At 46.8% G+C, this 24,656-nt stretch overlaps 1 protein-coding gene across 10 annotated transcripts in view; it reads right to left on the minus strand.

Moving 5' to 3' along the window:
• Window positions 1–15,678, minus strand: part of CASZ1 (castor zinc finger 1) — a 188,860-nt gene extending 173,182 nt beyond the window's left edge. For 3 of the 10 annotated variants that reach the window (XM_063176728.1, XM_063176735.1, XM_063176727.1), the window contains exon 1: window positions 15,520–15,678. The gene's annotated coding sequence lies outside the window, so the exon portion shown is untranslated. Of the gene's footprint in view, window positions 1–15,140; window positions 15,251–15,519 lie in introns of those variants that run through there. The other 7 variants (XM_063176733.1, XM_063176736.1, XM_063176730.1 and 4 more) reach the window with 5 other exon arrangements.
• Window positions 15,679–24,656: the final 8,978 nt, after the last annotated feature.

Here is a 24,656-nt window from a genome sequence, read left to right on the forward strand (position 1 = left end):
GATTTACATTCTCATCCCCTTAATCTCCATAGTGGTGGCTTTGAAATCATTCCCCACAGTCCCTCCTGTGCTTGCAATGGACGGCAGAGAAGCTGCTCGCCCGCCACGGCCACTCCTGCTGCCAGCACCCAGCACCAGCCCCCTCCCTCGAGACCCCTGGGCAAGCTTCTGTGGAACATCTCTGCAGGGAGAGCACAGCAAGTGTCCTCACCTGCCTTTTGGAGTTTCACTCGGGCCCTAGTTTCTAAACTCCACACAAACACACTAGCATCAAAAATACAGCCTGTGTGCCGCAGCTACCTTCGATCCGGCCCTGGAAACCGTTCCTTATTTCTCAGCTACAAGCTGTGTTGCAGGCAATTTTTATTATCTCCACTGTACAGATAACTAAGGCAAAGACTGAGGACCAAAGTCAGAATGCAGCTGCTCTCGGTGTAAAACTGAAATAGCCTATTTTGCAGTGGAAGTATTCCAGCTTTCACCTCGGGCTCACTGAATTCAGATTCTGCTCTCGAGTTCACTGGGATTGTGTCCTGCAGCCCAGGCTTAGAGGTAAAGTCAGGAAAAGAGCAGCTCCAGGGTTGTCTGATCAAAGTCAGAGGGAACCTGCACTGCAAAGAAAGGCCCATATTCCTACCAATACTATTCAGGGCAAGTTTTTAATTGACAGCATCTCTTGATGCTTTAACATAGTAGGCATGGCAGTGATTTGGCCATTATCAAAAGAATACAAAGACTTCCACGGGACACCACAGGAAAGTCCCACATCAGCCCAGCTCCAGAGTCCTTCATTCTTGGCTCCTCTTTCTTCCTTTTTCGTATACTGGAAGTTGGACACCTCCGCACTTTAAGCCACGTCAAAATATTTAATCTTTCTTTGAAGAGCATGGCCAGCATCTGCAATACAGGTGATATCCACAACTTTGCTCACTCATTTTGACAGAATGTTTCATGATACCCAAATGAGATAACAGGGGTCTCCTTACAGCTGCCCTCATGGTTCTCTTAATTTTCTCCTCAACAAAACCCTCTGGATTCTGCATTTCAATCAGGATTTGTCTGCCCAGCCCCTAAATTGCTCATCTGTCTCTCCTCCTGAGAAGTATGGTCCTTCATGCTTTCCCTCTAGCCATCTTGATCTTCATGGCTGGAGGAGAAGGATCATGCAAAGCATGAATAAACGATAGATAATGATAGATAAATGATAGAACAACTGACAAATCCTCCCCATCCAAATAACAAATGTGTCCCCAGGAAACCTTTCATCTGTCCACCTTCTAGAAGGCAGCACACAAAAGCCCTTGTGCAAACAAAATTATCACAAGACACCAAGCAATACAAAAGACCCCAAACAATAAAGAGTAGGAAAAAGAAACCTGCCCAAAAGCACAGGGCTAAGGTTGGTTTCAACTGGTCTTCTGTCCCTTTTTTCTGTTCTCTTTCCCCTGCTCCCCTGAACAAAGGAAGTTTGTTGTCAGGTTCAAACATTTCCTGGGCCTTGTCTGAGTTCCACCTTGTTTTCTTTTTCTCTTTTCCCCACCCTGTACAAATAAAGCAAAAACCAACTGGCACCACCTGTGATGAAAGGACAACTACATGCAGAATTTTATCTTTTCTTTCTTTTCTCCCTCCTCCTTTTTCCCTTTTTCTTGGCCAGAAGTTTTGGGCAAAGGACAAAAGGTATTGTTGGGTAAGCATAATTCCAAGGGCTGAGTCACCAGAACGCTGGCTGCTGCTGGGGTGCAGCAAGCCAAGCCACTGCTTCACTGAATGCAACAAAAAATACCAGCAGCACCACTGCAGGCTCTGCCAGCCCCAAAGCACGAGGGACAGCAGGAGATTCACATAGCACCAAGAGGTGCAAAGAAATTAAATAAAATCCTGGTACAATATCCTCACCTAAGAAATCTTAGGAGGAAAGACTGTCACACCACAGAGATTGGGCTCTTCCTTCCCTGACAACAGTAAAGGTTCTGAAGGTCACAGTAAAAAGGAACAGCCTTTACTTATGGTAAGGGAAGGCTCAGATGCCTTCTTTAGGACTTCATCCAGGCCTCCTTTTTCTGATTTCATGATCCAAGTGAGACCCACAGCTGGTCAATCTTGTAAGTGGCCTCTTTCCCCAGCACTGTGAGCTCTGGAGGCAGGGAGCTCCTGTGGCCCCAAGCACAACAGAAGGGGCACAGGGCTTCCTTCCTTCCCGACACCCCCACAATGCTGAAAACTATCAACCCCTTTCTGGCTGCAGAGTAAACGATGCCCCAGGCGGGTACTTGCTCAGAGCATGTTCTAAAGCACACTGCAGACCCTTGGAACTGCATGGTGCATTTGGGGGATCTGGAGCACTGGCAGTTTGTTTATTTTATGATGCACTTTGGTCTCTCTCAGTTGCACTGTTATCCTACACCTGTTTGCTCCCTTTCTCCAGGCCGATAACAGGCAGCACGTTGTGCAGTGCTGGCCTGGCATGGCTCTTTTTGTGTTTAATGAGACATATGTATTTAGTTCCAGACTATCAATAGTCAGGGACAGAGAAGAGGCAGAAAATTTCCCTCAATAGACATAATCAGTTCAGCGTGATGTGAGCAAGGTCTTGAAATGGACAGGAAGAGAACAAATGCCTTTGTGGAACAACTCTCACGAGGGCAAATCCTGCTTCCCCAGAGCAGCACGTCTCCTTTGGAGCCCACACTCATGCAGGCTATTACATTGCTGCTCAGTTTCCTTAAGGCAGACACGGGCCTGGCCTCTTGCAACAGCTCTGGCATCTCTTCATGGCAGACCCCACGACACACGGAGGCGGCTGAGAACAGGGATCATGCTCTTCCAGGAACAGGGAATCCAGATTTTCTGGTTTATAAATTTTCCCATCTGGATTTGTTTTGTTGTTCATAGGGTAAGATCACCAGAGATAAGGAGAGCAAAGTAAAGAAATATCAGAGCAATGGCAGCCCTGATGGGTCAGATGAATTTCTTGCATGCCACAATCTCCTATTTGGGCAGAAATTTGAATGCATTTTCCAGCAGCAGCACAGAAAAACTGGCATCTCCCCTGGGGAATGTTTCAGTTTCTGCAGCTGCCTACAGGTTCTGTGATGCAGAAACCGAGGAGCTTGGACATGTCCACTCTCAAGACTAACTCCATAAGGACATGGCAACTTCTTTATCACTTACATGGCAAAAATTGAAACCATCTCAGACTTCTTCACATGAAACTCCTTAGAAGAACCTATAGATGAGCAGGTTGTTATTATTACCTGAATGCAAGACTGTGTTGGGGAAGTCCTGCAGAAGCTTCCAAGTGACATAGGAAAGAATGGTTAGGTCATCTTCACATAATAGAACCAGTAGCTTCACCATCTGTGGCACAGGGCCTGTCAGAGCCTGTTTTTTGGGGAAGAATTCCCCAGGATTGCAGCCAGATGGGCTTGGGAACAGATCTCCCAAGCTCCAGCAAGGCGTACCCCTGCTCTCAGGTGAGACCAGGCCCTATGGAGCCCATCAGGACCTCTCTTCCCACCTCTGCAGCCTTGTCCCAAGGCTCTGAACTGGCTCCCAATGCCAGCAGCTGTCCAGGCACAGAAAGGCACCAGCAGACTAGAGCAGATATGGGTCCGGAACCCAAAGATTCCCACAGGCAAGAGCATTCTGCAGAGTGGAACCAAGGGGCCAGGAACTGTGATGCTAGGCATGTCTGTCCTCTAAACCCGGCTGCTGGATTTACACACAGCAAGGACAGCTTGGTAAAGCCAGCCCAGTGCTGTCAGCTGGGAGCCTCTGCACACTAAGCTCCTGGTTAAATGTTTTCATCAAAACCAGAGCGAGAAAGTGCAGAGCAAACACCACCAATTAGTGGCTGGGATGAATGTTCCTGCCAGCATATCTGGTGAGAGGGGCATGAGTCACCTTAACCCTTCGGGAGCCAGAGGCAGAGCCAGCACAGCTCCACAGGGGAGACAAGGAAGACAGGAGAGGAAACCTCTCCTGGATCTTTTATTTGCAACCACTCCTTTTCATTTATTTGTAGGGAGCTAAATTCAGGAGGGAGCACTTGCTGTGTTTGGAGCCACACTATCCCCATAAACTCTGCCCTCACCATTGTGCTGCATTGAAGATGGACATGGGCTGGCTCAGAGCCAGGCAGCACCCCAGGGCACAGGCTGCCAGAGGAGGGCTGGGGTGGGTCACCCCTCAAGCCATCTCTACACTCCAAGATCATTCCAGGCAACAGAAAATATCACTTCACTCTTGCTGCAGACCAAGGTGTCAGTGAGAGTAACATGACAATACTTGATGTCTCATTCCAAGAGAAAATGCTTCCCCCATTAGAAGCATGAGGAAATGTAGTCAGCAGTAAGAGGACATGTGGGCTCAGGTGCATATGTCCCTCTTTCTCTACACTGCTATAAACTGTCCAATTTCTGAACATGTACGAGGTAGCCAAAGTTAACTGTGTGACTGGGCCAAATTCTCTTTCAATATAAAAAACATGCTGCTGTTTGTGGCAGGATTCAGTGCCTCAAATATAAGCCAAAAGTTCAGCTATCTAGGAGTACCCAATGTTGCAATACTACAGGTGTTCAGAGAGATCAGCCACTTCTGCAGAAAAAAACCCTGAAGAGCTCTCCTTTCACTCTCAGTCCCTCAAGCAAACACCCACTGACTGAGCAGACACTGCAGGAAGGGCCCAGGACTGTGTAGGGACCCAATCCTGCCCACCTACTGCAGCATCCAACAGAGATGGCACTGCTGTTCCAGGCAAACACTCTGCAAGGGAATCTGTCTTGGACCAAGCTCCCCATCTCAAGGTGAGGAACAGAAAAGGCACAGGGGCAGTGGACCTGCAGCTATGGAGATCAGGAAGCATTCACCCAAGGTGAGGAAGCAAAATGCCAGGGAAGGATAAATTAACACCATGGTTTATATTGGGGAGGTTCCTTTCAATCTGGAGCTGCAACCCATGACCTGGCCCTCCACAGTTCCATGTGTCTAAAGCAGGGGCCCCCCAAATGTGAATTTTGAGCATAGCAGGACTACTGGAGCAGAGAGTTTCAGATCCTGCTGAGCCAGCTTGTGGCTGTATTCAAAATTGAGTAAATTTACAGCTGTAAGCTGGGAGTTTATACAACCCGTAACTTGTTAGGGATGGCTGACCAAGCCAGAACGATTGCTCCCCAGCCAACAGGGCTCCTATTGGTTAGCCCTCTGAGTGCCTGGTAGCTTCTATTATTTTTCTTTCTCTTTTTCTTTTGCTTAGGTGGCGGTGGGGGGAAGCGGGGGTAGGAAAGGAAATATCTATTTTTGTTCCTTTAGTCCCCAAACACAAATTAAAATTAAATCTCAGGTTCAACCCACTACAGATTCCTCAGTGTATCAGCTGGGGAGTGTGGAATGCCCAGTGGCCATCTCCTTGGATGAGGCTGCTGTATTTTTCTCAGTCTGTGCAGAGTCTTGCACCATGAACAGCTCCACAGGACTCAGTGTATCATCACCACAGGTCACACAGCTGCTCTTATGCTGCCCCTTTTGCATGGACACCTCCCTCTCCACAGATGCTGCTCTGTTCTCACCTGGGCTGCAAGACAACCTGGTCTGAGTTGTCGGAGTTTAGTGCAGCAAATTTGGTGCCCTGAGAAAATGTTCCTTCCATCTCCTTTACCAGGATAAACAGCTGGAGCAGTACCAGACCTGAAGTGATCTGAACCTGGATTCACACACAGCAACACAAGGAGCTGCCAAATAATGGGAAAGCAGCAGGCAGAGAGTGTGAGCAGGACTCTGATGGGAACAAAACCAGCATCACCCACTGTGCCTGCAAGTGTGAAGGATATCCAGTCCCAGGGAAGCACAGGGCTTGCCTGTATGGAACTGCCTTAACCTGAGATCCTCTATTTTCATTACAGCACGGTCCTGGTCCCAGTTCTTGTCTGAAAGGCATTTTTAGCAGAAGTCCAAACATGATCCGACTGCAGCAAGGCTGGATGAAGGGACAGGGGGCTCTCCTGGGACTCACTATTCTTTGTGACCACAGATGAGACAAGGACAGTCACGCCAGCTCCCACAGCACACACATTCAGCAGCATGAGGTGCCCAAGCATGGTGAGAGGGACGTATACCTACCTCAGTGGTTACACGGCTGCAGGCACACCCTTCACTGTCCTGGCAGGATGCAGTTTTTCTAGGACATGGCTAAGGAGCATAAGTAGGTCTCTCCTTCACCCTCTGCTCCATCCTGAATACGTAACAGCCCAGAACATGAGTTAAACAGCCAGCTAAGGCTTTAGGGACTCAGGCAGGATAAAATACTCTTTAGGACCCAGCCACCAAGTAAGAAAATTAGGTAAATGGAGACCTTTGGTGAAGTCTTAAACAGAAAACTGGAAAAGGGGAAATTTCCTCTCTCCCTGCTCTGTGAGCAGAGATCACACTACCTACTGCTGCTCCCACAGTTTAAAATACTTAAGTCCTCCAAGGTGCAGCTTAATTTTCTTTTTTAAAAAAGAAAAGTGTCAGTCTAATTAGATAAATCCTCCAAGCACGTGGCCCAGAGTTCGTCATGGAAATTAACCTCCTTGAAAGATCACAGTGACTGAAATAAGAAACTGTGTGTTTTGGCATAGTGCAGTGAAATGGGAGATGCAGGCTGCATTTCATACACCTTCCCTTTCATAAACCTGCCGCATTTCTTATCTGCCCTACTGGCCCTGAGCTCGGCAGCAAGACTTTATCTCCGAATGCCTGTTTGCAAATCGCTGCTGAGAGGTTACAATAACCCCTGGGAGAGATTCTGCTGGCTCACTAGTGCGAAAGGACACTGCTCCCCGGGTATAAAGTTGGACCAGCCCGAGGCAGTGTTGCAGGGAGGGGCTCATCACCAGCAGCCCTCTGGAGAGGATGTTCTGCAGACACAGCTCCCACGGGGAGGCAGCCAGGCCGGGAGCTGTGTGCCAGCCTCCCAACTGCTCTGCCAGCCTCATCATGCACCACGCACCAGGCGTGATTCTGTGCAGCCCTCTCTCCTCCTGCCGTGGGGACGGGCTGAGTGGGGCAGGAGGGAGAAACCTCCATCACAGGCTGTGATCACACAGCTCAGTTTGCATTTATGCCTGCTACATTCGTGTCTTCTTATTTAGAAAGCTCTGCCCATCCACACTGCGAAAGGTGTAGGGCTGGCAGTTCATGCTGCTTAGGAATAAAATTTCCCATTTCTTTTGCTATTGGAAGCAGAAGCAAAACCAGGAAAGAAAAGAACTGGCTCATAAGTGAAAGTCAGCTGCCACCACCACCTTCATATACAAGCAGGGATCAGAACCAAGCTATCTTGTACTTTTAGGGTGCATTTTCCAGTCAACTGTTCTCCAAGCCCAGCAGTCAAACTCACGCTTGGGTCACACTCTTAGCACTTGTTCCTCAGGCCCCTCCCAAGTGTCACTACATAACACATTTTAATAGACAGCTGAAACAAGACCCCTCTTCACAGTTCCAAACAGACCATCAAGGGACTCTCTCTCCTAAGTCTTCCAGTTCTTTCAAAGGATAGCATTCAAACCAAAAAACTCCGTGAAAAACCTGTGGAGTTCATCTACCTCGTTCCTTCCTGAGTCTGATGGATGATGGTGTGTGTGACAATGCGCTGCCCTCCCAGCACTGAGACCAACCTTGCCAGTTGACTTCACACACAAAAGGATCAGGAGCAGCCTCAGAGACCAACTCTGAGGTGACTTGTTGTATTGTCATTGAAATGACAAGCCCTATGGCTCAGAATCTGGGAGTTGCTTCCAATGTTGTTTCAAAACAGCATCACTGGTGGCGGAACAAAAATAGGATACCTTCTGGAGGGAAAACTACCCCAAAATGCCACAGTGGGCAAGGAGCTAAAGGCCCCTAAGGACTGACAGTTGTGCTGTGCCTTTCCCTACAGCGGTTAACACACACGAGGCCTCGGCAGCTGGATGGCTCTGGAGCTGACCTGGCAGCACACACTCTTGTACCTCCAGGTCCTGTTCTAGACCAGCTCGATCACGTGTGGAAGGTATTGGCTGGCCCCTCATCAACAGAGGGAGTGAGGGGCTGCAGGCAGATACCTCTGTATGAGAAATGGAGCCTCCTTGCTACAATTCATTAGCTGTCTCAGGAAAGAGTTCAAAAGACAGATGATGCACAAAAACTGCATTCAAGTTTCTTCCTGCTCCTTCCAGATCAGGGCTGAGGCATGCTGGAAGGACATTACTGGAGAAACCAGGATGAATTCAGTTCTAATACAGTTCCTCAGCAGTTCTCTGTCAAGTACAGGCAAGCTCCACAGTTCCATTACTAATAACTTAATACCTAATAATATTACAATAACTGAATACCTAATAATTTACCAATGTAATACTTTAACTTGATGCCAAGCACCTGGACCCAGAAAAATCAGCACTTAGCAAGACTTCCACCTTGCTGCATTTGGCTTCTGCCAACTGATCAAAACTCAGCATCCACCTAATCAAAACTCCTTCCCACCTGCTCCAAGGTATTTTGAATAATTTTTTTAGAAGGTAAAGCGCCTTCTTCAGCTAGAAGCTAAGGGCTGAACCAGAGAGACAACACAGATTACAGGAGGGATAAAAAATATTCAAGTGCTATTCCACTCCCCTTCTTTAGGCTTTGGATGCATTAGGCAAATTCCCAATTACAGCAATCCCTTCTGCCTGCAACTGGAGTTGAGATAAGAGACCAGAAAGAAGGGCCAGTGGGCATCACTGAAAGCTCAGCATCTTCCATTACACATCAGCAGCGTGAAAAGGGCGATGCCAACCCTGAAATGTTTTTTTCCAAAAGGAACACGCACACACCCTTTAGAATGGGTATGGTGAAATATGCCTGGAGAGGGAAGGACTCAGCAATACCAGCAGGTTCCTGACTCCTTATCATCAAAGCAAGAAGCCCAGCCCCTGACTTAATTTCATCAATGTCCTCTTTCTTCCTTCTCCAAGGGCTCAGATCCCCGAACGCGCCTGCAAGCACACTGCCAAGGAGGTCGTGCGATATCTGAATCCACAACGGACTCAAAGACATCTCCACGTTTTGCTGTGAGCCTGAAGTCTGAATAAGGGAGCCCACCAGAAAGAGTGAATGAACGCTGGCAGCTGCCAGCAGCGCGGAGCCGAGCCTGCGCTTTAAGCCACCTAGTGTCCGAGCCGCGCAGGGAGATGCTTCAGGAAATTCAGGCGAAGAGAAGGAGTTGAGACATCCAAGCAGACCGACGCGGAAAGGAGCAAAGGACAGGGTGCATGGACTGAGAAGCGACCCCGAGGCGAGGAAGCAGGCGGCGAAGCGGGCACGGCAGAGCGGGCACGGCAGAGCGGGCACGGCAGAGCGGGCACCCGGCCCGGCCTGGGCCCCCTCACGGCTCCGGCCCGGCCCGAGCGGCGTGGGCAGCCGGCTCCTCTCCAACTCATCTCCCACACACAACGGCACCTCCACAGGCCAACAAGCCAGCCCCAAGGTCCAGCTGGGCTGCTCGGGTGCAAACCCGAGAGAGCTCTGGGACGCAAACTTGGAGACAACTTGCCCCAGCACAGGCCTGTGGAAGGAATCCAGAGTGTCCCAGAGGCGCGAGCCCTGCCAAGCTGTGCCCCCTCTCCTAAAAACCACCTTCATCCACATCTCCTCTCCTGCTCCCACAGTAGCCCCCTCCTCCTCACTCTCTTTCTCTGTGTCCTCGAGACTCCTCTCACCTTGAGGAGTGTTAGGATTACCCAGCATTTACACTCAATGCTCCTCTTTATTCCTTAAGACTTATTAAGAATGATAATGAGCTCCAAAGCAGTGACACGTCTCTCTCTCCCCCTCTGTCGCGCTCTCTCTCTCTCTCTCTCTCTCTCTACGTGCCTTTTCCGTCAAAGGCACACAGGACAAATCCGACCAAAAAAAAAAAAAAAGAAAAAAAAAAAAAAGAAAAACCAAAAAAAAACCCCTGACAATATGGATCAAGGACACATGAGGATTTATATTCTACAAATCCAGCCTTTTTTGTTTTTTATTATTTCTCCTCAAATTCCATTCCTTTCCTCTTCCTACTCATGTTCCCCCCTCCTCTACCTCAAACCTCTCAGACTTTGAATGAAAAAGAAGAAGAAGAAAAGAAAGCTGCTTGCCTGAAAGACCTCGTTAATGTGGAGCTCTTAAACGGTTGATTAATTTTAGCAAAATTTATGATGCACCCTTGCTTTTCTTTGAAGCTGCAGTCTTGTATACCAAAAGCAAGTTAACTTTGAGATGTCTGTGCAAGCCAACTGCCCCCTAATTCTTAGATACCCTATTTAGGTACAACAAATGTACGGGAGAGAAATGCTACACCAGAGCATGGAAACAGTCACCCTGTCGGATGTTCAAAGCGGTTCGATTCAAATCCCTATAGCACAGCCTGGTAATCACAACCCGAAAACTTCCAACTTCTAGCTATTTAACTTCCCATAAAGACTAAAAAAAAAATCACCAGTGAGTGTTTCAAAAACAAAAGGAAAGAGGGAAACATAAACACAAATTCCAAGAGAAGTCTCTCCAAGTTCCATCTGCACACACCACAGAAACGCCAGACTCGGCTGCACTGGAAACATCAGGTTCTCCCGAAGCCACCTTTAAACCAGCTACATTTCACCAGAGGGAAAAACTGAGCCTAAGGAAACACCATAATACTCATCTATACGTATCCTGGACTGTACCTCAGTATTTCAGTCATCTCCTCAGCTTCCTCCTACCCAGTATTTGCTTTTATTCTTTGTCTCCCTCTTCTAGACTCTGTTTTTCTGATACAGACATCAGAAGGTTAAGGGCTCAATTATCAAGTCTGTTGAATCCTCAGCTTCACGTTACTTAGGAGGTTCTCTGTTGCTCTTTGGAACTACACTGCAAAATCTCCTTCCTTCTTGGCTTTTCTTTTTCCTACTTGCAACGTCTATTTCCAACATACCCCTGCGTGTGAACCCACAAATCTATTTGGGGTAAATGGAGAGAAACCCTGAATTGGTTTGGGAGGCAGAAACATTAATAAAAATAACCTTAAGAGTACCTAGCCAGACTAAACCTGAAGCACTCGCAATCTTGAAACCTAAAGTAACATCCACATGGAATTTACAAAATATGATTCGAGTGGTTCTAATTAGCCCCAGTCTGTGGAAATTTGGAAGGAAGCGGCTCTTTGATTAATGTTACAAACCAGAAAGGAAACATATTTTAGAAGTTAAAGTAGCAGCATTGTGGAATACAGAATCATTACCAGCATGCATTTATGATACCTGCTTCAATCAGATGGCTTGGGGTTTTGTTTTTAGGGTTTTTTTCCTTTTTACTTTAAGAAAAAAAGGAAGACAGGATGCAAGTAAAAGCTTTTGTTTATGGAAGTGTGTGTCGCTTTTATCTCCCAAGGAATTTATATAGCTGGACTGTGTATAAATCCTTCTGAAAATGAAATTAGCAAAAACAAAACGGGGGTGAAGGTGCTGGGGGGAGTGTGGGAGGGGGCAACCATCACCTCAGTAAATCACAGTGCATAACCAGCCTCTGGCTTGGACAGATAGCAAATTCAGCTTTAATAGGAAGAAACATAGTTGGAAAGGGAAAGAACAAGATTCATACCTGCAGCAAACTCCTTGCAAAAATGGGGGGCTATTTTTAATAAGCGTTTGAAAGTTACTGTGCAAGTTTGCTTGGGCTTGATAAAAAAAAGGAAATAAGGTTTTTTTTCCAGTTCGCTTGATTGTTTTGGGTGGAGCTCAAGCATGTGTGTATATATGCTGTATATAAAAATGAATTACTAATTCTTTCCTGGAAACTGTTTGAATTACAATCTGCAAGATACAAAAACACACCTTTATTTTAACACTGATTTTAATAGAGATAGAATTGGAGGGAGGGGGGGAAAGCGAGGGAGACGTTTTTAATCCCAGTACACAGCAAAACCCTTAAGCAAGAATAACATCCCGCCACATGTACCCAGAGACACTTTGCTCAGCTGCACAACACCAACTTAACTCCAGATTTCAGTGGCTGTTCCCTGTACAAAGGCTTCGCTCTGAAACTGCAAGAATGACAATGTCATGTGTGTGGAAAGCTGACACTTAGATCTTTTAAAAAGAAATGAGGAAAAATAAGCTGTTGACTTCTTGGTTAAAGTATTTTCTTGTTCTAACTCATGTTCTTATGTCACTGGGCTAAAAAAAAAAGAGAGAGAAGGAGAGAGAGAGATATGACTTTCCTTGAATGATCTGTTTAACCTAAGCCAGAGGAAAAAAAAAGAAGTCATTAATTACTTATGTGAGCTATTGCTTCTGAAAGACAATAAACCTGCCTGGTCGCCATGGATATGACATATTTGCTCTGAAAACAACACAATAATTAGCAAAGGGGAAAGATACAAGGAGAATATGCAAACTCCTGAGTTTAAAGCCATAGTGTTTCCTTTTTTCCCCCTCCTCTTTTTACTTGTCAGAGTCAATTCTGTTTGCAATTCAAATCAAACAAATAAACAGAATGCTTACAAAAAATTTTAAATGATCTCCCACACATCAAATCACACACACAGAGAAAAAAAAAAGGAAACAATTTACAAGGAAAAATATTTAAGTCTAGTATGGACAGATCATAAACCACTTGATGTTTTCCATATATGTGCATGTATGTGTATATATATATGAGAAATATAAATGTATATACACACACAAATATATATGAGTTATAAGGGTTACATACACTATTTCCTCTAGGATTATTCTTTTATTTTTAGGATCAGTATAGAAGGACACCAAGAAGAAAAATATCTCTCATTTAGGGAGTGGAAATATTTTGAAGATACACTAAAAGAAAGTACAACAAGGGGTTCTTGTACTGTGTTAAACATGCGTTGTGTTGGCAATATATTTTTTGCAAATATTTTAACTTTTCTCTAAAAGATGAGCAAAACCCCACAACTGGTGTGCACTGTGCATCAACCTGATCAACACACCGGCTTACCAGGACTTCTCAAATTTTAAGCATAAAAAAAATTTCTCACCTCAATTACTTCAGTTCTAAAGTGATATCACACTGAATCACATGTAATAATGCAATGGACAAGTTAAGAAATAATGAAAACTGAGTTATATGCAGAGAGACTTCTTGGAAATAATTTATAAACGTTGCAGGGAAAATGTTTTTTAGATTGCTCTCTCATTAAGATGAGACAAAGACTATTAAAACCTTCTCTAATGCAGTAGCTTTCTGGATTCTGACCTTCCACATTTAGAAACCAAGTAATAAAAACACCCTAACAAGCACTTTATCTTTGGAGATATTTGACTTTGAACTTATTTTAACTTTAAAAAGACTTGGAAGGTATAAAAATAACAATATAGTTGCCACAAGTTTCTGTTGTTGTTGTCTTGACAAAGCTAAAAAAAAAAAAATCTTTAGAACAAAATAAGCAGATTAAGGAAACATCCCCCTAATTTAACTGTCTCTTTTACTGTTTTTTTTTTTTTTTTTAAACAATAGTTTGTAGCTGGACGCTTTGATCTTGAAAGGGTTCTGCTATCTTGTGTGATGAGGGGGGAAAAATGATCTGTTTTAAATGATGATGCAAAAAAAAGGATCAAAGCCCTGACTTTCTGTTAGCCATAATAAGTTCTGTCTTACTCAAAGCTCCAACTTCAGGCTTTAATATATAAAATATACAGGAGCCCAGTAAAAGCGCTGAAAAGGTACAAAGTCTGAAAACAAAAGGGGACGCTGCTCCTTTAAACGTTTTAGTGCATATGGAGTTTGATTTCTGAAAGAGATCAGTTTAACATCTCCATAGAAACCAGCAACAGATTATCATCAACAGAATAAATAACTAGTCTAATAAATTAAACAGGAGGCATAAGATCTGGAAACTTGATTACTGAAGTTCAACAATATTCTCCCATAAACTCTTCCAAGCCACCTTTAGGGTAGCTAACAAGGTGGCAGCGACACACAGATAAAAGGTAGATGGGAAGCAGGCAAGACTTCTGAAATGAGAAGTCCGAAACCTTCGCAAGAAATTATACCAGCCTGACAGTCAGCAAATCAATAGAGGAAATAAATTCATCAATGAAGTTTGGGGAGAGACAGCTACTGTTCCAGGGAGCGAGCTGCCAGGACCCGCTGTGCAGTGCAGCGCGGACAGGAGGGGGCACACACAAGGTGGACGCGCAGCTCCTGAGAAGTTTCACCTTTCCGACCCGAAAGAGCAGCAGGGCTCGAGGCGATCGATCCAGCCCGCCGTGATTCGGAGCGGCCCCGGCCGCAGCCCACCCCTCAAAGTTTGCCGCACAAGTTGCCGCCGCACGGCCGGGCGCTCACGGCGCCGGCCCCGAGGCGAGCGGCAGCGCCGGTCCCGCGCCCGCCCGAGCTTCTTGACAGCTCGCTCGCCGCTGCGGGCCGCGGCCAGCCCGCCTCTGCCCCGCGCCCCGGCTGCCCCTCGCCGCTCCTCCGCTCCCCGGGACCGGCGCTCCGCGGCCGGCGCCGCTCGGGCCCCAGCACGGCACCGCTCCCCGCCTTCCCCGCCCGCGCCCCGCGCCCCCCCAGCGGCCCGGCTCATGAGTGACGGCTCGGACACCTGTTCCCCGTGCCCAGAGCCTGCGGCGCGGGCAGCCGATCCCCCGGGAGTCCCGGCCCGTGCCCCCCACCCGCCGCCACCCGGGTCGGCCGTCCCCCCCGCCCGCCACTACCCCGCCGCGCACGGGGGAAAGAAAGGGGGAAAGGGGAAGGAGGCGGAAGGGGGAAACTTCCTGGCTCCGGATGGCAAATCAGCTGCACATTCTGCAAATACCACCGGGTAAAAATAACCTGCTGCTTCGCCCGGGGGGCCGGGCACCGGCTGCCCCGACCCGCGCTCCCGGCCGCCGCGGCCCCTGCCCACCGCGACCCTGCTGGGGGGGCCGCGGCCGTGCCGCTGCGGGCACCGGGAGAAGCGCTGCCGACCCCGGCCCGGCCACTTTGCAGAAAGTTCCCCGGCACCGCTCGCCCCGCCGCACCCGGCCCTGTCCGCGGAGCGCTCCTGCTGCCGCTCGCCCAACTTTGCTGCCGCCTCTCCCCTCCCACCTCTCAGCGCCTCGCCGGGACCCCCGGCTGGTGCGGCGCGGCGGGGCTGCGGTTACCTGCCCTCGGCGCGGAGCGGGAGCACGTGTTCCCCCGTCCCCTGCCCGGGCTCCTGCCAAAGTCTTGGAAATTGACGGGCGCCGCCGCGGCCGCGGCTCCGCCGCCGAGCGGGCACGGCGCTACCCCGCCGCCGCCGCCGCCGGCCCCCCACGGCACCTCCCTCCTCCGGCGGGGCCGGGCGGCCGCCGCTGCCCCCGCTGTCGGCCGGTGCCCGCGGAGGCTGCCCGCTGCCCTCGGAGGTGGGCGCTGCCCCACGGGAACCGGCTCGGAGCGCGGAGCGCTGCCCACCTGCCGGGCAGCGCCGCCCGCCCGCGCAGCGCCCCGGCCCCGGGGCTGCCGGCGGCGGGGCCGGGGCCGGGCGGGAGCGGACGGGCTTACCTGCACTTGGGGCTGCTTTGGTTGACTTTCCAAGTCAAGGGAAATGTGTGTGTGTTTGGGATGGAGGCAGCAGCGCGCATGCGCCATCAAACTTGCCCTGATCCCGGATTTTTCCTCCTCGCGCTCCCCTTTGCTTTGATTATTGAATTTTCCTATTTCTAACAGGAGGGCGGGCGTCGCGCAAAACCCGGCCTGGAGCCCGCCGCCGCCCGCCCCGGCCCGCCCGGGGTGGGGAAGGGGGGAGCGGCGGGAGGGAGCGGGCACGGAGCGGACTCGGTCTCCAGGCAGGCAGGGCAGGCAGTCAAGGGAGAGGCACCTGCAAAACGCGGACTGGATCACCCTCCCCTGGCAAGGGAAAAGGCGAGAAAGTGTCCCCATTTCCCTGCCCGCGCGCGCAGCTGCCTGTCCCCTACCCTGCTCCTGCACCAGCGGTTCCTCTTGCCCATCCGTCCTCCTTCCCAGAGAACCGCTGTCAATTTTATAAAATTTTCTATTTTGCAGCCTGCTGACCCCGTTCACCTTAGTTCCCTGACACTAAACTCCATGGAGATGACAAATAACTAGGTTGTGTCTACCGCTTCATTCTCTTGCTGGCTTTCATAGGCATGATATTCGGTTGCTATTTTACAAACTTCTAAACTTCAGTATTTTTCTTTTGCTAATGTTCTTTGTCTGGATTTCACTCAAGTTTAGAACTATCTGTTGTCTCAGATCTACAACTGTAGTATTTCGCAGTTTGGCCGTGCTGGCTTTGCTGCCAGTTGCACACAGGACTAACTTTTGCAGGTCTGGATCATAGCAAAAATGCCAAGGAATGAATGTGCAAACTATAAGCAGCGCTGTAGACTAGGCTGGTTTTGGGAGATGTCTTTGCAGGATCAGAGACGAGAGTTCTCACACACCTGAATTTCCAACAGGCAGGCATCACATTTCTGTGCTAAACTACTTTCCCCAGCTCCACCTTTCATTTCACTGAGACAGTGAGTATACGTTACAGTTGCATGTGCACATTTTCTGGTGGTGATTCCGTACAAGCATCCACGGAGATCTTTTCTGTCATGCCCTGGTTGCCTCTACAGGAGCCAAGAGAGCCTGGGCTCGCTGGCACCGTGTACGGGGGTTTGGAGGCACAGCTGCCTGCCTGCCCAGGCTCTGGGGTGGATCTGCCTCCACTGTAGGCCTTGCAGGGTTTGGGCTCCAGGCCACAGCCAGGCAAACCTGAACGCTCCTGGATAATTTTGCTCATTGGCAGCAGGGAACTCCGCATCAGCACACCCACACAGCAGCCCTTGCAGGAGCGCCTTGCTCTTCCCATGCGCTTCCCTGCCTGTGTCTGTCTCCACCTGTTGCCTCTTGTCTGGTGTTTACACCATCAGCTCTTTGGGGCAGAAACCATGGTTTTGCTCTGCATTTGTCAGTGCCTTGCACAATGTGGCCCAGCTCCATAACCACAACTCCTATGTGCTATTGCTACACACATAAATAATAATAACTAATAATAATAGGCTAATTCCTCTGATTTTGATGTGACTACTCATGTGAGTAAAAGTGACTCACATACATGAGCGTGTGTGGGACCACTGCCAGGTCTTGAGCTCTTATTGTGAGTCTTCCAGTATTTGGTGCTCTCTTTTGATTCCAAGCTCCTGAATGATTCGTTTCTAGCGCTTCCCTTTACGCAAGGACACTTGGAAATGTGGCCTAGTGCTGTCAAAAGCCTCAGAAGCCAGCAAACAAATAGGAAACTTCCAAAGAAATAAATTTTTAATGGCTTTTGTGAAATTCCTGTGATTTGGCAGCTCAGGGAGGAGTGGAGTCTGACTCATGAATTTTGAGCAGTCAAGTTTAGGAATATGCATCAATTGAGTTAAATATTTAGGTCCCTGTAAAGACTAGACTTCTACTAACCAGGCCAAACTTACAGTGCAGAGACATATTTAGTGGAAATAATGTTTATAGTGCCGGTGTCTTTTGCAAAATCTGAGTTTTTGTATATTTGCATATTGTTTGGGATTTATCATTCTGTAGTTATTTATTTTTACCCGTTCACAATAAGAAAGCAAGAAAAAAGACATGAAAGTGGGATTATTAAAGTAAATAGGACTGTGTGAAACTATTCTAATAACTGTGGCAAGTATTTATAAATTGCTGAAAATACAACCAGCAAGCTTCTTGAGTTTGGTATGCTTGAGAGACACTGCCAGGTTAAAACTCATGTACTTATGAAAGTAAATGTCCCAACTTCTTCTTACAAAAGTAAAAGAGAGCAGGTCCCAAGCTATGAATTCTTGCTTATGAGGCATCCCTGAAGAATGAAGGGTTGGGAGAATAGGGCTCTTTAATTAAACCTGCATAGTTACTTTTAATTGCATTTACTTACTATTTTCTCTTGTTCATGTTTTTGCATTTCTCTCATCTAGGGTGTTGAACGCAGACTGAATGGTCTTCCTTCTGTTTGGAAGTTTCCTAATTGTGAAGTGCTGTAGAGCTGTCCTAGTTAGGAAGAGCACTTGGGCGAGTGTTTTTGAGGGGATCCTGTTGATCACCACAGACCCTCTTCTGCCTGTGCTCCCTGGATGTGGTGGGAGGCTCTCACACCGTTGTGAGCTGTGCCCCTGACAGCTTTGTGTGTCCTTCCACACCACAGCTCCCTCAAAGCCCAGCCAGCCCTCTGATGTTCACTGTGCGAGCCCCAGAGTGCTCAGCTCCTCAGCCAGATAGAGCAGGAGCTAATGACACCTTACACAGCCCCTTCTAGATAGAAAGAATATAATTTAGCAAATTGCAAATGATGCATACTTAACTATTTATGCAGCATCTTCCTGTCATCAACCCAAAGCAATTTTACTTCCGTGTTGAACAGTGGATGAAAATGTTCTATAGATTTAACCATTGCGGGAGTTCCTTTTAAGTGGTGCAGTAATCTCTCTCCAGCTAATTTAGTGTTGTAATAAGGCACCACCCTCACAAGTCCTTTGTGTTCTTGTGTCAATACTGCCCCCAAACCAAAAGTGCTGGCATCTGCATCTGTCAGAAAAGTGGGTCTGAAACACAGACCAAGAAAGGAGCAACATGCCCATCAGTGGAGCAATATGGCCATCAGCAGGACGATCTCAAAAGCCTTTTGCTAATCTGAACACCCAATTTCATTTAGATTTCCTCCAAAATGCAATTTACTCTCTCAGCAAGACCATGGTATGGTTTAACAGTAATGTAAAATTCAACAATAAACCTCAAACAGAAGCTGACTGAGATGTATCTGGCGAGCCAGAATGCTTCAGTGCAGATTCAGTTTTGTTCTTGCCCATGGGGGTTCCTTGCCCACTGCTCAGGATTCAACTTGAACCAGATCATGGCATTGAAGATCCTTAACCAAAGACCTCTAAGGAAAATGTCTCTCAGTTTTGCCCCTTTCTGTTTCAAGCATACAACACGACAGTGGGAAAAAAAAATCCAAAAGGAATCTTGGACATTACTTTCATTTCCTTTCCTCTTATGGTTTTCTTTGCTGGCATGCACTAAACCTGTGAGCCATTACACAGTTATGGTTCCCATCTTCAGAAGTTCCTGCTTGCCTGAGCATTTAACAAACAGTTCAGTTGCACATGATCATTGGCAGCTCAGGTTCCACACACTCCTCCATCTCCAAAGAGGTCTCGTCCATTCCCAGCCTTTCTTTAGCTGCCATAGCATGTGGTGATGCCGTTAGTTGCTGTCCTTGGGGAGAGGACATCCTGCACACTGCAAGCTTGGTGCCCAGAAGATATTGGTTCTATTGAGCTACATATTTCAAATGAATTTCGATGGACTGAAGTTGCAGGACACATTTTTGCTATTTATCATTCAGCAATTAGCAATGATAGCATCCAAACTCATTGTTAGGTCGTCTGCTGTCCACAACTCTTGGTTAAACCCAGAAATTTCTCTTAAGCCTAACTTCATAGAAGTTGCTTTGCTTTTCTCAAAGCCCTCATTTCCACTGTGGAGTGGGGTGGGTGCAGCTGTGTAGGCAGGCAGGACATGGTGTCTGTCAAATCCCCTTGAGAGCTGCTGGGCAGTGAGATGTGAGCATGAGGAGGTAATACAAGTCATTCAGCACAGAAGTGAGCACAACATGTAGACTGATGACAGGGTCAAGCATACAGGCTGTGTCTTTACTGCAGAGTAGAGGTGAATGTATTTTATTCACACCCAGCACATACCCCAGAACACTCCATCTGGCTATGCTCTGCAAGTGCATCCTAAGAAAACTACAAACCCTTAAAAAATTACTCACACAAGAAAAATGATGCTAAAACAACATGAGAAGGGCATGGATTAAAATGCTGTAAGCAGAGGAATACATGCTGAGGTTCTACCTTTGTCCTCAGGTCACCCTGCCCGCAGTAGAAGGGCAGAGGAAGGAATGCAAAGGAGCTCCCATGGCTCTGAGGCTCAGGGCAGTGCTCAGGCTGAGATGCCTTGTTCCACCCACTCTGAGCAGGTGACATGCTCTCCATAGGCCTACATCCACATTAACTCCTCAAAGAAACACTTGATCTCTGGTAAATGAGGAGCTGGATGAGGTCTAGACTCACCAAACTACCCAACTGGACTGGCTCAGTCATATCCCATGTGGGCTACCCAAGAGCCATAAGGCGTCAGGAGTGACATTCTCCAAACCCAGCACAGAGCAGGGTGCTGTCCAGGACCTCTGATCCTGCTTCACAACTCACTGGAAGAATGAAGAAATCACTCAGACATGCACTATAAAAAGCCTGTGTATTTACTTAGTTTCATAATGGAAAATTAAAAGTAATTGCAGAGGAGGAGGAGGCATTTTTTCAGTTGCAAGTGCAATATTATCCACTTCCATATTTTATCATTGGAGTGGCACAAGTAATCAAGGAGTATCATGTGGTCATTTTTGTCAAGTGCCTTTTTGTCACAGGCAGCTATTTCTTTGCATGTGCCCATTTCAGAAGAAGAAATTGGTGAGATCCCCATTGTGCCCTGCTCCAAATCCTGTGTGCAGAGAAGGCATTGCTTCACACTGGCACTACTGGGGCAAGAATTATTTATATTGAAGAGGATCAGGCTCTGCATTTTGAAACGTCTTTGCTTAGAAATACATATGATTAATATCAGTATGCAAGTATGTTATATAAATATTGAAACCTTGTGGACCTAATTAAAGGTCTACAGACTGACACTGACTTTTGGTTGGTATAAATGAGTGTATAGAAGAATTTGCTCTGCTCAGAATTTGTCCTTACCTGTTTTATTTGCCTCAAATATATATGAAGGTTCAAGTAAAAGACTTGACACTTAACAAGAAATACCCTGCATTTAACCCCAGTTCTGCCCCAAAATTTCCCAGTGACTTCACTATTCCATGTCTGAGTAACATTCACTGGTCTAGGGCTTGGTCCTAAGAGAGACCACTAAAGGTAACAAATAAATACAGGAGGAAACAATAATAAATAATCAACAACAATAATAAAACTGGAATTCAAGTGTGACGTATGTTTGTAATTGTCTGTGTTAGAAAATAATCAACTAAATAGCAATAAATAATAAAAATTTATATTAACAATTCATTTGTGCTGATACAGACCTTCAAGTTCATTATATTAATTTACTAATTAATTAGGCACTACATCACCTGGTACCTACATAGATTTTATTACACTTTATAGATGGAAAACCTAAGAGTCTTGCCTAGGGACACAGTGAATCAGTGGCAGAGCTGGACACAGAACTGGAATATCCTCCACAGCTCTATGTCTGTTTACAGCACAAAGTTGCCCTGATATTCTGACTAATTTAGTTCAGCAGATGCAATTCTCAGTGTGGGGACTTCAATTTGGGTGCAAGATGGAGTTATTTTGTTTGAGCTTAAATCAGTTCTTAATTATATCAAGCTAGTTATATAAAGGCAGTTTTAAAAATATCCTTGCAGGCATCTACATTTTGGGCTATTGACTTAAAAACACACCTTTAGTTTAAATGCTGCAATTTTCCTGATGGGTCCCAAGTCACAGCAGTTCTTGAGGTCCCTCCCTTCAGTATTTCACCAGCAAACCTCACCTGCGGAACTGAGATGTGCAATTTTGAGTGTCTCCAACTAAATATTGGCCCTGGGACACAGACACAAGTGTCTCCCTTTCCCAGCCTGGCAGGATGGTGTGGGAGTTTCTCACTGCCCCACTGAGATGGAGGCAAACCAAGGGCTGCCTGAGGAATGCGGGAGAACTGCACAGGATAATGGGAAACGTTATTTATGGCCTGAATGCAGAAAACCTCCCCTTCCTCCCCCCTCGCCAACAGACAAACCCATGTCCAGTAATGACAAAGTCATTACCTTTTTATTATTTTTCAATAGGATTCAGATGTAGCGTGTCTGTTCCTTACAGGCTGATCTGATGGCTCTGCTCTCCTGTCACGCTGGGAGCACTCATCTAAACGTGCCAAGTGGGTGTGGAGTCACCAGCCATGCTTTAGAAAATTTGGGCTGTACCCTCCCAGAAGCCTGTTATCTCACTTATTAGGGGAGAATTATAATGTTTCCCTTCCTCCCGAGAGGCGTTTGGGACTACAATAAAGGCCCTGTGAGAACTGCTGCAAGATCAAAGCAGGGATCCCATTGGAGAAGTTCAGCATAGTGCTGTCCCTGATAAGACATGGATTTGGGGGCTCCTAATGGAAACAATGGGCTTTTCAATATTTTTCCCTAGCACAAATGTTATTCTTGAGAAAAATAATTTTTTCATTTGAAAATCCTAAAATTATATGATCCTCAGATACTGAAAAGGCTGAAATCCTTTTAGATTTGATGCTTTTCAAGCTTTCCATCCTAATATTGTATTTCCCATGAGAAATCCCTATTCTGACATGCTATTGCTCACTGTTTCACCACTGATCATTCTCTGAAAAGCTTCCTCCTTCACCTGCTGCCCCTCTGTAACTCCAATCCTCCTTTTTTCTCCTTGCATTTAATGCCACAGTATGCTTTGTCTTTGTTTCCATGCTTTGTAAATGTCCTTCCCTCACTTTGTACCCTCAACAAGACCCCTGTGTGTGGGTCTGATAACCCACGTAGCACCCATGTCTCTGGGATTTATTTTGAGATCTGCTGCTTGTTTATTTATTTCCCTCTTAGCACACCCAGCAAGGCCTGTGTGGCAGGAGATGTGAAGGGAGGTGATTATGGGAGACTATTTCCCCTCGCTGCTCATTCATGACAAACAAAGAGCAGTGATTGATGATTAAAAATGCATTCTCTGGGCTTGTTTTCTTTTGTTTTACCATTATGGAGATATTATAAATACTGAATACTAATCAATTCAGACCTGGTGGGACCTCACAGACCTTCTACAATCCCGGGGCTTTGCTCTTCCTTATAACCTCTGCAGCTTTCTCCTCCCTCCTTTGTTTCTAAATGACAGACCTCCATCCCAACCAAAAAGGATTAAGTTAACTTTGGAGGAATTTGGGCTGTCTGGGCTCTCCCCTCTGCCAAGCACCCATTCTCTCTCCTGAAAGGACAGGCTCTATGCTAAGGCACCCGGGCATTTCCATGCCCTTTTTTTGCCCTGCGGCGGGGTGGAAACAAAAATTAATTCCTCAGATCAAAGGAAAATATTTAGGAAGCCCAGAGTGCCACAAATTTGCTTGCAAAGTGGATACCTTGTGGGGAGGAGAAGACATCAGGAAGTCCCCTCTAAAAAACCCATTATTCACAGGAGTAAGGCTGGATTTCTCCATGGGCATTTCTGTGCTAAAGCCAGAGAGCCACATCTGATTCTGCAACATTACACAATGTCCAGATAAACAGCAAACTCGGTGGCACTCGCATTCTTTTATCTTTATTCAGCCAAATTAACTGCTTGCTCTTTCCCTTCCCGCACCCCCGCCCTCAGCTCGTTCCCCTCATTCATGTAAAATGGACACACACCACACCGGCCCCTGCAAAAAATTGATCAAAATCATCTATCCCAATGGGATGAGGAGATTTCTCTTCGCTTTGACCTAAACTACTACTCTTCTCTAATCACCTATTTCCTGTGAGACTTTTCCAGCGTTCTGCTGAAGTCAATATTAAATCTGCCATACGTACAACAGAGCTGTGGCTGTGTGTTGAGGCTCGGCTCGTGCTGATATCCCCCCAGAGAGCAGAGTGAGGGCCCTCCTGTGCTGCTGGCTGCACATGGGCAGCGCCAAGGTGCTGACGGGGACACCGGGACACCAGCAGAGTGTAACAGCAAGCAGCACGAGGGTTTGGTTGCCTGCGTGGCTCAGATTACAGAAAATAAAATACACTGGGCGCTGACATAGATTTTTCTTAATATGCTTAGAACCAGCCCAGGAATAGCTGAGCTCAGCTGGAACATATCAGGAAGGAGAAGGAAGAGAATCTGAGCTGGGCTAGCAAGGAATTTTAGTCTGAACCATATGGCAAGAAACTGCTGTGTGTTCTTATCTTGAAGCCTGAGGATTTATTTTATGCACATAATTCCCTGATCATCTTGATGTAGCATCTCCTAGGAGGAGGGTGTTACACTATCTAACCACCACTGCTGGAAGTTGACAATCTCTCTATCATCTTAACTTTCTCAAATAATTTTAAATATCTATCTGTGTTTATGAAATATCAGGGGCCTGATCCCATTGAAGTCTGGGGAAGGACTCTAATCAGTTTGAGTAGGCTTTTGGATCGAGCCCATAGACGCTCACTACTTTTTTCTTTAAGTATTGTATCTCTGCATCACATCTTTGCATGCTACTCTTCTGTAGTACACCCAGGGTCTTCCTCTCCCTTTGAAATATGTGATTTTTTTTCTATTAGAACAGCATTTCTCTATAATCTGTGTTCAAAAATGCATTACTGCTTGCAAGTAATGAGGGAACCTAAATGCTGATTTTTAGGCAATAAACTTTATCCCTCTGTTTCCAAATTTGCCTCTTCCCTCTTCTCAGAGCAGCGTGTAACCAACTCAAAGTGAACGGGGCTTTGCAGCAGTAATGATAAGTAAATCTGCTTCAGACTTTTGAGTTGAGCCTCAAGTCTGCAAGCTGCCTTCAGCTGCAGTGTAATTACCATCAGTTCACCAACAAATTCCATTTGCAGACCTGTTTCACCAGGTTCAGCACACAGA

This window comes from Melospiza melodia, chromosome 26 (assembly GCF_035770615.1).
Source record: "Melospiza melodia melodia isolate bMelMel2 chromosome 26, bMelMel2.pri, whole genome shotgun sequence".
NCBI lineage: Eukaryota > Metazoa > Chordata > Aves > Passeriformes > Passerellidae > Melospiza > Melospiza melodia.